This window comes from Anas acuta, chromosome Z (assembly GCF_963932015.1).
Source record: "Anas acuta chromosome Z, bAnaAcu1.1, whole genome shotgun sequence".
In the NCBI taxonomy this organism is placed as follows: Eukaryota; Metazoa; Chordata; class Aves; order Anseriformes; family Anatidae; genus Anas; species Anas acuta.
In genome coordinates, this window is record NC_089017.1 from 74,011,859 (window position 1) to 74,027,273 (window position 15,415).

At 33.3% G+C, this 15,415-nt stretch overlaps 1 protein-coding gene across 20 annotated transcripts in view; it reads right to left on the reverse strand.

The window, feature by feature from the left end:
- Positions 1 to 15,415, reverse strand: part of MEF2C (myocyte enhancer factor 2C) — a 140,176-nt gene that overhangs the window by 98,680 nt on the left and 26,081 nt on the right. Inside the window, exon 1 of one of the 20 annotated variants that reach the window (XM_068667488.1) lies at positions 10,577 to 10,642. The exons of the other annotated variants lie outside the window; for them this stretch is intronic. The gene's annotated coding sequence lies outside the window, so the exon portion shown is untranslated. Of the gene's footprint in view, positions 1 to 10,576; positions 10,643 to 15,415 lie in introns of those variants that run through there. 20 annotated transcript variants of the gene reach the window in all.

Below are 15,415 nucleotides of genomic sequence, written 5' to 3' on the forward strand. Positions count from 1 at the left end.
GTTGTGGCAATGATTACTTTTTATGGCAAACATGTCACTTATTTCTTAGTAAACTGATGTCCCAGTTTCATGTCAAGATGGAGATGTCAAATCTCACTATTTTTTAGAAAATGTTTAAAATAGCCAAATTCCAATGACAGGAAGGAGGGGTCTAATTGCATGACTGGTAAATATGGCCACTGAGATTTACCAGCAAAAATATGTAAATATATTTCCCAGATCTATTTCTCAGGTATTGTCAGTCTCCATAAAAACAGATTCATATTAATATTAGAATGCATTAACACGAGACACACTGAGGACGTGAAAATCCATGCTATGCTGCTGACTTGGCATCATGCAGAAGACTACACAGAAAAGTAATCCACATCAAAAAAAAATATTATGGAGGCAGGAAAGAACAAGACTTTTTATTCTCAGACATATTTAAAGTTTGACACAGTCAGTCTAAGAAGGAGGTTTCTGTATTGCATAACATTTTTTTACACTACCCATTTATAACATCTTTATAGGTGAAATCCATTTTCTCTATACTATTTTTGAGCTGGAGAGACCAAACAGGGAACAGATATGTCTGATAAGTAAGAAACTCTCTCTGTTATCAAATTTTCCTTCAAGAACTTCTCAGAACAGAACTTTTCATGTTGTGAATGAACAGAAATCACTGATCAACAGCAATGAAGCTATTTACAGGTATACTATAATGCACTATTATATGATAAGAGTTGGATGCACTTTTAAAAATTGATACCCGTAAGTACTGTTTAGTAACACTATTCTGGCATGTACAACACAGCTATTGGTGTAGAGATTATTTTATTTTATTTTTTATTTTGTCAGTGATGCTGGATGAGGTGATTTATGCATTCTATATTTTACAGGTTGAAAAATTTATGAAAACTAGATTTTCTTCAAATTCTACTGTTTGAAAAAAGTTTAGGAGAAATGTTCTGCATATGCATGGCTTCGCACTGAAGTTAGGTAAACTTCTGTGGGTATGAAATCTGCTTGCCTACTCTTCAAGTCATGTTGTAATTTCCAAAACATAAACCAGTTATTCCAGATTACACACATAATGAAATAAACCAGATCTGAAGTACAATTCAAGTCTTCTACAGAAAAGTTTCAATTAAAGAAGTGCATATAATAATGGCTTTTAGCCTTGTTAAATTTGTGTTTTAACATTAAAAATAAAAATATAAACAAACAAAAACAAACAAAATTACCTGATCCTTTTTATTATGTGTCACAATAAGGAAACCTATATGAGGGAACACAAGTGACATGGGAGTGGGCAGAAAACATCAGGAACTAAATTTAAATTGGTGGAATAATAGCCATCATTAACTCTGAACAATTCCTAAATTTTTGACAAGCGATGCTTTAGCCTAAAGTCAGGCTGAAGAATAATTCTTTACAGAGCAGTATCTATAATGCACTGAACAACTCTGAATCTGACAAGATATCAGAAGCTTCTTCTTCTGTGTTTAAATGTCTGTCACAAAAACATATGAGTGCCAACTTCGGGTGTGGTCAAATTCTGGATTGGACTGAAAGGGTAGAAAGTTCTCAAAAATGCCTTATATTAATTCTGAGGCAGACACAATAATCAGAAATAGTAACTTCCAGTGGGTGCAGAAGTTGAAATTAACTGAGACTAATCTGAGGAAAAATTATAGCACATGCACTGATTTAGTTTCTATTGAACCATATGAAAACAAGAAAACACGAATTTTAAAACAGACATTTTACTGTGTTACTTTTCTCTGGTTGATCATATTAAACTTTATTTCAAATAGGTAAAAAGAAAAGAAGTAGTTAAATAAGATAAAGATGGTGATGCAGCACAAGTTTGAATTTCTTAGTATTCTGTTTGGAAGAGCTCCAAGGGCAAATGCTCTTTCCAAGGCTGTATCTCAATCTATTTTGTCAAATGCCAATGGTGACTTCGAGTAAGTTGTTTAATGTTTGGTACCAGTAATAGGATACTTTAAAAATCTAAAATTATAGCCTACAATTAAAAATAAATAAATTAAAAAAAAAAAAAAAAGAAAAAGTACATTTTCCAAGGTACAGTCTGCAAGATTCACTTGTATAAACTCATTTATCATTAAATTTATAAAGGACACCTTATATTCCATTTTGTTGTTAAATTCCATAGGATGACATGGTTTTATTTTTACTAAATTAAAAGGATTTTTTCCCCAAATTTTTGTCATATTTCAACTCAAATGCATGGCACTTTCCTCCAGACAGGGTAAGAATCATTCTGGAATATTGAAAGACTGAAAATTAGTCATAAGTAGGTTCTATAGAGGCCTATTCTCACTGAAAGAAAAGCAGATTGTAAAAAATAGGATGCAATATACTTGATATATCAAGATTATTAAAAAGTATTATTTTTAATAAGAATTATAAACTTACATCCTTTGAAAATGATAGGATGAATATTAATATAAACTGTCACATTGTTTGTGATCAACTGCATAGTTTTTTAGTTTTTAGTGCTGAAATTAGGCCCACTGTCATGACTTTATATGCACACAGTAGTCTTGTCATGTACATTATGAAAACAAGAAGTGCAAAGGGTTAATATACGCATACCATAGATATGGTGGCTAATCTCAGAAATGCTGTGTACCTGTTACTCTTTTTATTTTTTTCCCTGTTCAGGGAATAATGATGAGTAACAATAAGCAATTTATTTCTACACTCCTCTTCTGCCAGTTACATAATAATGAAAAAAAATCTTCATCTGCATTCGAAGAATGACAGTGATTCCCTGTAACTGAAAATTTGGTAAATCTGTAATACAATGTTTTGTCCTTGCACTTCTCAGTAAATCTAAGATGGTTTTTAAAGATCTGTGCTGAAGCAGAGCACTTCAGAAAACACATTCTACAACTTCAGTTCACTTTTAGTTCTATTGCTTACTCATGATTTAAACTGAGATGATGCAGTGTTCCTCAATTTGATTACAGCCTGAAATCTCTGTTCTGACTTTTTTCATCCATGCGCATGTATCTTATTTGCCTTTTGCCATCCATAATGATTAAATGCTTTAGTTATATGAAATGGAATGGAATAGAAAAACACTTCAAAGGTGCAATAATTTCACAGCTTTCATGTATGCTTTTAAGAAAAACTGCAATGCAAGTCAATGTTATATGCAGTATCCTAAAGAGATAATTCTTCATTAGACCATATAGATATTTAAGTAACAGAGAACTAACCAAGTAACTGACTTGGTCAGATGTGTGACTTATCTACTGTCCTCTGTCTCAGTACCTGAACACTCGTTAATGCCCTTGACATCACTCCTTTAACTTCTGCTTTGTTTGAAGTCATTTATCTCCTTTGACGATGGACAAATTTTATCATTTTAGTTCTTATGTCAATAGACTAGAAATATGTTCCCCCTCTCCAGACCCATAAATTCACATGTAATATTTCACTTTTAGGTCACTAAACAACATCACGTGAACTTGTCCAAATTAATGACAGAAAAAGATTCCAGAAGTTACCTTGACTTACACATTCCATCAAGTCTCAGGGTACTACAAAAAGGACTGAGAGAGATCAAACAAGATCAAATTGCAGATCTTGGGCAGTGCCTTGTTTGAATACATTTGTTCAAGATAAGAAGGAAGAGGAAAAATAAAATATGCATTCTCTTGTTAAAGTAAAAGCATTTTTTTGGTGTCAAATATATTAGAGAAATTGTTCAAGAACAGTTCATCCTTATACAAAGATTACTTGCATAAATGTGAAGTTCAGGGTCAGCCTAGGTTATCAGACATGGACTGTAAGTGCCAGACAGGCAAGCTAAGCTGCCTTCATTCTCCTTTCTAACTGCAAAACAGCCACTTTCTAATCACAGACAGAAATACAGGTGAGCAAAAAACTCTCTCCCTTAATTTAGATAGAAATGTTGCATTCTGACACACTTCTTTTTTAGTTGTATAAATTCAGACTTATGTAGGGCATAAATCCCTCAAGAACAGTGTCCTAAGCGTTCAATCTAGAGGGAAAATCATATAAAATAATGTCATTCTTTAAGGATAATTTTGAATCATCTCACTGTGAGGATATTTCTAGTACGTATTTGCAAACAGCTCTGAAGCATGTTATCTATTATTTAATGTAGCAATTTTATGATTTTGATTTACAGCAGTGCTTTGGAAAAACAGCCTGAAACAGAATAATGCATTATTTAGTAATGCCTTGTGATGCTTTGTAAAATATGCTGCATATCTCTATCTGTAATTGATCAATATCCTTACTGTGAGCATTAGGTATAGCATGACTAAGAACAAGTAGTATGTTATATTGGTTATTCAGTCCCTAAACTGTAACAGAGCTATTTCTGTACTTTGAATAAAAATAGATTAACACATCTCTTTTACAGTTTTGTATCTAGGGAGAATAAATCATAAAGCCAAAGAACATAGGTATTCAATGATGCCACAATAAAATTTGCTCATAGGAATCGTTGCTATTGAAAACCACCACATTCTGCCGGGACTGTGTTTAAAGGCCTCATGATTAAGACTAAGTTACCCTAAAGACTATCCACTAATGAGGATTTGTAAAATCCCAAATTAATAATGAGCAATACTTTCAGATTGTTTCAAGAATTACTTGGGCTAAAAAAGTTAGCCTTAGTATTCTCACTGACTGCAATCCATTAGAAAACTACTAAAAATAACAGGACAAAAAAACCCACTCGTTAAAATAATCATCTATTTAGCTGACCTAGCAGAACAAGGAGGTTGCATTGAAGTTAAATTTAGAAAGATCTAAATATAATGAAGTTAGCTTCAGGTATGCATGTCAACTTCCTCCTTTTTTTTTTTTTTTTTTTTTTTTTTTACGGAAATAACTAATTTGTAAAATTTTACTTTTTTTTTTAAAAAAAACGCCCTTTTTTTTCCATTTTCTCAAGAATAGCTTGTACTTTGTAATAATACATACAGTTTAGAAAATGTTCCGAATTCTTATCATTTTAATCAGACTATTTATGTAACTTGCATCTACGGAATACTTTAAAATTCAAAGGATTTCAAATAATTTATAAACACATATCCAATCTGCAAAAGCTGAAGGGGGGCAGAGTGGAGAGCATTTTACTTGGTGAAAGTAATTTCGACATCGGTACAACTTCCAAAAATAGTAAACTTGAACAAATTGTAAGTCTCTACAGTATTATGGCTTGTAGCCCCACAAGCATGAACATATATGCCTAATTTGAAACAATTGAATAGCTGACTGAAGGATGCAGAACTGTTCATGTACCTAAAATTAAGTACACATGTAACGGTTAATATGAATGAAATCATGGAAGTTGTTACTGTGTCCCAATGAGCGAAGCAAGACAATGAGAACCTGAAATCAATGAGTACGTTAGAAATGCAAGATCAAATCCTTGATATCACTCATATATCTTTAGTGGGTACAAGCTGCACACATCTGAACACAGACACTACTGACATGAGAAGTAGTACTGATTATCAGTGCATGGAAGAACATTTAAAGCAATTTGGTAAACATCTCAGATGACTCCAAAACCAAATTCAGCAATATAAGATACAATTAATTATCCAGCTGAAAATGCACATGCAATAGTGAAGAAAAAAAAACAAAAAACCAAAAATGCAACGTCTTACGTGTTGCATGAAGTACTTTATAAATGACCACAAGTGCAGGATCTGTCTGAACTCATTGTGGCCATCAACTTTTTGCATCTAGTTTAAGCTTCTTCAAAGTCTTTCTTTATCATCAGTGGAAAAAATCAGACACCATGTAAACATAGATGTAGACCTATGTTTATCTCACCTATTGAACTTTGGTTATCTCACCAAAATTACAACAATTAGAAGTAGCAAGACAAACAAAGAGGAGAAACTTCCTTTACATTGGAAACTGGAGCAGAAGCTTATTGAGTTAGACTGCAGAGTGGGAAGAAGAAAGGAATAATTCCTTGTTAGGAACAGGAGTAAATACTCTTTTATTTGGTTACCAAATGTACAAATGGCATGTGTGTCGTATTTAGTTACCAATTATATTGACACTCTGCATGTGTTAACATGGAAAAGCTGTTACCTTTTTTATGCAATGCTGAACTCACCATTAAGAAGTCACTATCAATAATATACATTCTGATCTTTTTAACGTTTTCCCACACTACACCACTAACATGCTGAGGTTACTTTACAAATAAGGGAATGAAAAATTTGAATTAATGACTCCAACAAGAATAATTGAGAGCAAACATAATAATTATAGTCCTAATAGGACGCGTGCTGAAAATAATAATGGGGAAAAATAAGTAGCCAAAATTTGAATTGAATGTTAATGTTTTGTGATAAGGATATATGGTTCGAGACAGATTTCCTGGGGGAGTTCCTTAACTGAAGGCCTATCACAGCAAAGGACATAACTTGCCAACCTAAGATGTGATGCTGAGATTCCTAAAATGTACTATGGGGGTGGTGATATCTGTCAAGATGATATTTGTGGAGGAGTTCTTCAAAATAGCCAGGATCTAAACCATTAAGGATTTCAAAACTAAGAGAGCAAACTTTAAAATCAAACAGCTACTTCATAGCAGACAAAGCAAATGAGTTAAGGTGCAAGAGGGATGATCATATTTGCTCAAGACAGTATGGAAGTGTGTCATTGCATTCTGAGCAGGCTGCAAGTGACAGAGCTGAGCTGCTGGAAACCTTTCTAGGAGGGAATTACAATAATCCTCTCCATCAAGAGGGCATGTGCTGATGCTATGAGGCCATCACAGGATAAATGAGGGCACTGTCTGCATCAAGCACACCGTTAAAAAGACATTTTTCAATCTCGTTCACTGCAGAAATCTCCACAGACGAGAGGGGAATGAACTGGACATCAGAACGTTTGCTACAGTTTCCTGCTGCACTCAAATCCCCTCAGCCAGTAATGACAGGTAAAAAGAGAGCAGACTCTTAAAGATGACAAATACACGCTGGTGAGATGTGTGCTTTCACTGCAGCTAAGACAGAGGTAGCTGGCAATCCTGCCTGTATGAAAACAGAGCTACCCTTGTGGAGTTCCTGGGGTGAGAGACACAGCTCCTTATCACTGGACGTGGGCTGAAGCCTTTGATATTTAGCATTCCTACAATACTCACCACGAGCAGGCACTTAAGGACTCTGCAAGCTAACCTTGAACTTCAGCGCTGCCCTGAATAGCTATAAAATGCTTTTATCATAAATCTGACATTCTATACAACAGCGTTGTTCCCTAACACAGGCATAAGGTTTAGTATTTGGAATACAAAGTATTTGATTTCCGCACCCTTGTACAAACTAAGAGTTCCCTGCCACTGTGCATTTTGAATTGACCCATAAACTGAAAAATATATGGGGTATTAGCACTGAGAACCTCCTTGTGATCTTAAACAATGAAAATATTAAATATTTACACAATAATTTTTTTTCACTTCATCAAACTACATTAAAGTAATAAAGCGTAATTAAATACAATTTGTAAAACATATATAGAACAGGTACATCTTGAAAGCATATCAACTTACTCACATTGTTTGTGAATTACCATATTCAAAATCAAAAATTTTTTTTGGCCTTTGATGAGCCAAAAAATAGAAACTTTTCAAAAAATAGAGAACTTTTTTTTTTTTTTTTTTTAAAGATAAAGCTTATGTGATGTACACTCTAAAGGAAACTTCTAGTAATATGATTATTAAAAGTAACAGCTTGTACCCTTACAGCCTGACTGGGTTTGAAAGAAAGTTTAGAATGGAGTAGGGAAATTAAATGATGAACTTCTGTCATCTATAGTGGTAGCCTTCATGAATAATTCAATATATGCCCCATTCCCTCTATGTCTCAACAGACTAACAGCTGCAGCTCTCAAATGACAAGTGTTATTTTATTTTATTTTTTATTTTTGGAAGCTTCTGAAAATAGTATACTAATTACAAAATGAAGTATATAATAAAATAAAGTTTTGGTCCCCACTTTTCACTTATTACTTCTAACTTACAGTAACTAGAGAAGATTTGCAGAAAAAGGAATAATTTTCAAATAGACTTGTGTGAGATATGCAGCAGGTCTAGAGAAGGAGTTGGGAAAATAACGAAGGTCCGCTACTAAGGATTTGGTGGTTTATCTTAACCACACAATTGACCCAGATTACTTTGTGCACCAAAATTCATTAATCTTAGTGAGTAGCATTGTATGCCAAAACAGCAAATTTACATTTTCATAACATGATATTTATCTTGTTTTGATATAAACTGGAAGAAACTTTCTGCTCTGAGGTTGTTGTGTTGAATTAGGCATTTTCCTTAATGTTCTCTGCTTTATACAGATAATTTATACAGATATGCTTGGCACATCAGGATGTCAGGAAATTCACTGAACATATTTGGTGAATATTCTAGCATAGATTCTCTTGAGCTAACTAGGCTTCCGTAAAAGAGCAGAAAGTCTTAAGGAGATAGTATCATTAATAGTAACATCAGTTACTAGTAACATCAGTTCAGCTTAGGAGAAATGGCTTTCACAGGATGGCTTCTCAGACTCTAACAAGCCAGAATATAGACTGTAACAGTATGCTTATGTACAGAGTTTATTAAGAAAATAAGCAAAGAAACCAACACCATGCAATCTCTAACCTCTCAGATAGACCTTTCACTATCACCAGGCCTTACAGCATGAAGGAACAGATTTCTCAGAAAAGTGTATTTAAATGATCTGAGCATTTTTGAATTTGCTGAAAAGATTCTTCAGTGGCATTATATAACAATGGGTAGGAAAACATTAGCTTAACATAATGCTGAAATAGCTACACACATAGCTGTTTCATGATTTACTGAGAAGCTATTGCATACAGCACTTCTGGCTGAAAGCTGTAGTGGGTCTAATCTTTTTGGTGATATGGTCTGAAAGATCAGCTTGCTACAGTTGTGTTCATCTATTTATTTATTTATTTTGCTGTTGGTAGTTTTATTTATTTTTTTTTAAATACAAATAATGTACAATCTTTTTTTTTTGCCCATGAACTGTCTTCTGTTCCTAGGAAGTATGCTTTAAGTACAGGAGAGGAAAAATGCTTTGCCTTTCATACCCTGGATATACTCCACAAAATTTGAGCAAATATTGAAGGCTTGAAAATGATCTTCTTGCCAAAAGATAAGCTGAAAAATTTCTTTAACATCTGTTTTACCGGCTTATAATGAACTGTTTCTCTTCTCAGCTCCAGAAATGCCCTAAATCTTCTTGTTCAACATAATGGCAAGATCCTTTGCTGTTTGAGGTATTCAGTGGTCTGGCTATGCATGACATTAATTGTGTTGAAAAGTACCGAAAAGACCTTCTAAGTAAGTTTTTGTGCACTAATTATATATATATATATATATATATATATATATATATATATATGTACACACACTTTTATGTATATATATATATATATATATATATATATATATATACACACTTTTTCTTTTTTTTTTCCAGAACTGGAGTTCTGTCTCCTACTAATTCCTTGTCAAAGAGACATAAAGAAAGTAGATTTATATTGTGGATTGCAATTTATATTGCTAATTCTGATGGAGAGCTTCCATTTTGTTCCATCAGATGGGCACTTTCTATATAGCAGGAATCTGAACAAACATAGAGCTGTAACACGTTATATTTTCCACTACTTACTATTCATATTTTAACAGTTAAGTTTTCAAACAAACTAAAAGGCAGTTATAGGTCTGGAATCAATAAAGCTATCTGTCTATTTTCACATTTTTTAGCTAACAAAAAATTGGAACAGTTATTGAGACAGTGTATTTGAAAACTTAATAACTCTGCCAATTTAAAAAAAAAAAATAAAATAAGAAGTGTAACTATGAAAAGGCTGCTTTGTCTTTAGCCATTGTAACACAGCAGAGTTAATTTCTCTGAATACTGTGAACAGTAAACTACAAAATACAACATTTTTCTAATCAATCAATCAATCGATCAATCAAAATAGGGTCTGTATTTTTGTCACGGACAAATTGTAAGAGAAATGGAAAGACATAATAGAATTAACCAGAGGATTGTTTAATGACATTTTTGTTTGTTGAACGTAGTGACCCGGTTCAAAATGAAGGATTGGGAGGTATCTACTATGGTATGCAACTTCTATTTATGAGATCTATGCTAGTGGAGAATGGATAGAAGAGAACAGCCAAATCCATGTTCTGTTAAGTGTGAATAGTCAACTCTGACTCTAACCAAGACAGTCCCCTTCTCTGTTAGATCATGGATAAGTATAATTTATTTTTGAGTAAATGTATTGGTCCCATATCCTGGAGCAAACAGATAAAAATGGTTAGGGTTCTTTTTAAGAAGAATAAATTTCGCAAACAGTGCCTTCACTAGTGATGGTACTAGCACAAGATAATCAAGCTGTCATTATTAGTGAAGAGCCCTACTGCATGAGCAATACATTTATGGGACAAGGTCACTTCAAAAAAATAGGTTGTGTCTGTTTGTGAAAGACCCACATCTAGGCCGATAAAAAGAAAAAAAATGACTCATACCACTATGAGGGGTGGTTCCCCCATTGGAAACGCTACTGGCAAGGTACTGGAAAAGTGTTTTCAAGTCCAAAAGCCCATGTTGTTCATACCTTGAGAACAGAAAGGAAGTGTAATTTTTTTTAGTGTTGATTTTATCTTAATTTCCAATGTATAATCATACAACAAACTAATATCTCTCTTGATATTTTTCAGTTAGAAAACAAAAAAAATGTAAATGTGTAGGACTTACCAGTTTATTCTATGTATCTGTTTGTACAGATATCTTTACCCTACCACTTGTTTATTAATATTTATGAATATTTATTACCTAAATATTACTGTGAGCCTGAAAATACTATTCTTTATTCAATACATATGAAAGTAATGGAAATACAAAGCTAAGTGCTCTACTCTATGTTAACTAACGTAGAAAAGCAGCTCTCAGCCTTTTTTTTTATGCTAATCACCTCATCACCTTTTTTTTTTTTTTTAAGATGGACATTGTCAGCTATGTATGAGAAAACAAACAAACAAAAAACAAACAAACAACAAGAACAACAACAAAAAATAAAGTACTTGAATTTCTTCTGTAATACATCTACAGCTAAGACCAGTAGTGATGCCTGTACGCTCTGTGTGATGCTCTGACACCTATACATGTACGGAAGAGAGTTCTACATAAGTCCTCAGACTTAGAATTTATCATGTTTTGTCCAACCTGGATGTATGTAAATTTATTCTTTTTTTTACCGTATCAGGTTCTCAGCAGGATCATGGAGCACCAATCACACAGATTTGAGATTCCTGTGCTTAGCATTTGGATCTAAAAGGAATATATTGCTATTCTGGCCTGCAGTTCAGTTTATACGTTCTTTGTTTGTTTTTTTTAACAAAGTATAATTCATATACTGAATTTTACAGGAAAATGCTTTGAAAAAAATCATAAGGTAAATACAAGTTGACAGAATGAAGGGGTATTGCAGTCTTTCATTCGGTCTTTGGCATTCTTCCTGTCACTTCATAGAAATGTCAATTCTTGCGACATATCATATCAAAAATCTATGTGTTTAGAAATGTATTAATTTTTCCTTTTCACTTTACATAGGCCAAACTACCGATTTCTAGAGTCTAATTAGCAGCCTGGCAGACAGGAAGCATAAGAAATCATCTGAGGACCCTACTTCCTCTTATCATTCGTTTTATGTATCACACATTATGTCTGATAATTGAAAATGCTTGTCTGGTGGAGATAAATATATTAACAATTCCTGTCCAAATAAATATATAATTGGACATATAATTGTTAATATATAAATATATTAACAATTCCTCTCCAAAAATTAAAGATATAGTAATGGAAACTGGAGCTTACAGCCCTTTTTAATCCAACTTGTCTACAAACTAAAAAAGATATGTTTGGGATGCTTGTATATATATTTAATTCACATACTGGCATACACAAAGAAATAGAAAAGTATATATATATAAAAAAAACAAACAACTAACCATAATACAGAAGAACTGAAGTCTAGAACAGTAACAGAAGAAAGACCTTCACTTTACACATGCAAATAAAGAGCACTGTGTGTTTATGGACTGATTATTTTTATGATATCTAACTGTGAAGAGACATTTTGACAGTTTTATTTACATTCTAAGGCATACCCAGAGGCAAGCATATATTTTTTGAAAACCATATATATTTGTATATAAAGCACACGTGTACATATGTACATAACTCAGCACACATGTACATATGTACATAACTCTCTATATACATGTACACATGCATAAATATATGTACTTGATCACAGGAAGTGATTTATAGAAAAACCACAAGCCTAGCTAACATGGCAGCCTTCCACTGTACAGTATATCAGGATGGGCCTTTTAAATATATCCAATATATATATATTGGATATATATCCAATCAAGAACATAAGTCTGAAATGATTCAAGAAACAAAAATATGATACCCAGAATTCAAAGGTTTAGGTATATTAAAAAAATCCCCACTATGATACAGTGTTTAAAAATACATCCTAAAAATACAGATAACGTTTCTTTAAATATATTTGATTTATGTAGCTACTTCAAATTCAGCCAAATCACTAAGCTTATTATATTGGTCTTAGATTTTTTGGGAATTTATGGAGATCTTCACTGTCAAAGAATTACTTTTTAATTTTTTAGTTATTGATAAAGAAAAACCCAAAACAACTCAGAGACATCAACACCTCTGACCAAAGTACAATTTAATAATAGATGTTAGATCGTTAAGGATGAAACTCATAGGATTACAGGCTACATCAGTTTGTAAAACTAATTCTATTCATTAATAAACATTTCATGTGCCCATACATATTTAATGTCACCAGTTTTTTAACAGCTCAGGCTGTAACCTTCGTAGCCCAGTGTGGAATTTATTATTGTCATCCCTGCCCTTAGAGGGACAGAGGCAGAAGGCAGCAAAGTAGTAAGGTAAAGTTGTGTTTACAAAATTTGAGCTGTTGATTTATTTTCCACTATCAAAGAAATAAAGGGAAAACCCCATCACATCATAAACAGTATTATATTGGTTAGACATCTTTCATGAAGTTTTATTAAGACACTGACTCTTCCTACTGAACACTGAGAAGAACTGCAAGACATTCTTGATAACAAAAGGACCTGTGTTTCTCTTCCACCATCATCATTGTTTATCCTGGTTTGTTCACACCATTAATTTTTTGAGACAGAGGCTGTCCATTCATGTGTGTTTGCACTATATGGTCCTAAATCTGTTTGAACCTGTAGCTGTTAACACAACAATACAAGGTAACAATAACAATGTTTAAAGATTTTTTTATTATTATTTTATTTTTATTTTTTATTCTATCTACTCAAACTCTTACTGGACAAGTACTTTGCACTAGAAGGAACTCACACTCCTTTATCCAATATCCTTTTGTGTTCTTTGTATGCTTGCAGGATGATTAAGATGTTTCATATCAACATTTTCAATGTTGAGCAATATTTGTAAATTGCAATATAAAATTTAAAAGAAACACTATAGTATTTTTCTAACTAAAAGTTACAGCATTTATTACAGAATGGCCAGGAGTGATTTCTACCACTTGAAACAGAGGTGTGCTGACTTACTTTGATGATTTGCTATACAAATTATTGGAAACATTGGAAAATCTATGTTTTACAAAGTAGGAATTAAAAAGAAGCTAAGATATTAAACAAATTCCCTGTTTAATTTGATGTAGAGTAGCCTGGATAAACCCCTATGACTGAACAATATGTAAAAAAATAAAAAGATCAAATTTATTCTCAGTTACTTTTTAGAAAAGAGATCCTGTATAAGTGACTACAGCAGCATGTTCTGTCACATTCTTTCCATAAACTGAGCCCTGTCAGTGACAGCAAAACAGATTGTGTGCATCTGCTGGGAATGGGCCAGATGACAGTGGAAGAAATACACATGGATACCTTGGCACAACAACTAAAGAAGTGGAAGAAAAATGGACAGAAAGAAGCAGAAAGTTCTAAACTTTAATTAAAATAGGCTCTCTAGCAAAAGTGAAGTTATCTACAAGTCTGCTGCAGACTGCTTTGCTTTACACTACTACTTTCCAAAAGTAACTACATATTTATACTATGCATTGTCTTGTTTACTCCCCATGGTATTCATATGGCCACCATTCCCACACTGTCTGGGCCTCATAGAATTAGCCTCAGAAAATCCTCATTCTACAGACACAAAATTGATGCACCAACAAAGTGAAATCCTCATAGTCATCTAAATAGCTTCTGAAGAAAAGTTCAGTCTACACTGCCCAAATGCATGCTGCCATCCTAAACATAAGAATATCCTTCCTGTGTTTAGTTCTGCTTTCAGACAAAAATGCGGTTATACCTAAAATTAATATTAAGCAAGCACCCTTCTAGTACTCTAGCATTACAGCACTAGTGTATCCGACAAGTTAAATTGGCAAAGTCAGCTTTGCTACTGCTTCTTGTAGCCTCTTAAGTTTTACTATTGAATATATGGATTGAGAGCCCAAGATGTCTACAAACGATCAATTTTTTACAGTCTTCAACACAAAACTTCTACAGCAAAATGGTAATTGTATATTGTCAAATATAAAGAGCACCTGATCTTCACTGATAGTTGAAAACCACTCCCAGACATTGACTCGTCATGGCTGCAGAACCACACGCTTATGTTCAGGAATGAATTCAGGAATCTGCTGAGTCTTTAAAATAAATCTTTTATTTCATGTGGAAAGCAACTTATCCCATTTCTTTTTTGGGTTTATCAACTGACAAACCAAAGAAACATGGAAACATTTTTTCTTATTTAAAAAATAGAAAAAAGAAAAGAAAAAAAAAAAGAAAACAGGACATACAAACTCTTCTGACTTTACACTGATGTTTTACACACAGTTTTGCCTTATATATCAGGAATAAGATACGACTGCCAGATGAGTAAAGATTAGTATAGCACCTAATGGTCCAAGCAGCTAACATTATCTACTTAGAGCATCTGGAAGCCTCATGAGGCCGGCAGTCACAGTCTGTTATATATTCCATATGCAGTGACTACCCAATATGCTGATGGTATTTCAGAATCGCATCAGCAAAATGGCATAAATTATTATTTATAAAAATCACATATATCATTAGATCATATATTTAACATCCAGCCGAGAGAAGATAACATATAGAAGCTAACATACTTGCCTAGCCTCAGAGAAGCTCTAGAACAGCCTATAAAGCCCCTCCATGTTCTACCTCATTTTAGGATATGTGAATGGTGGCCACCCTCGTCTTTAATCCCTAGACGAGGATGAAAAACTGCCTAAATCTGCT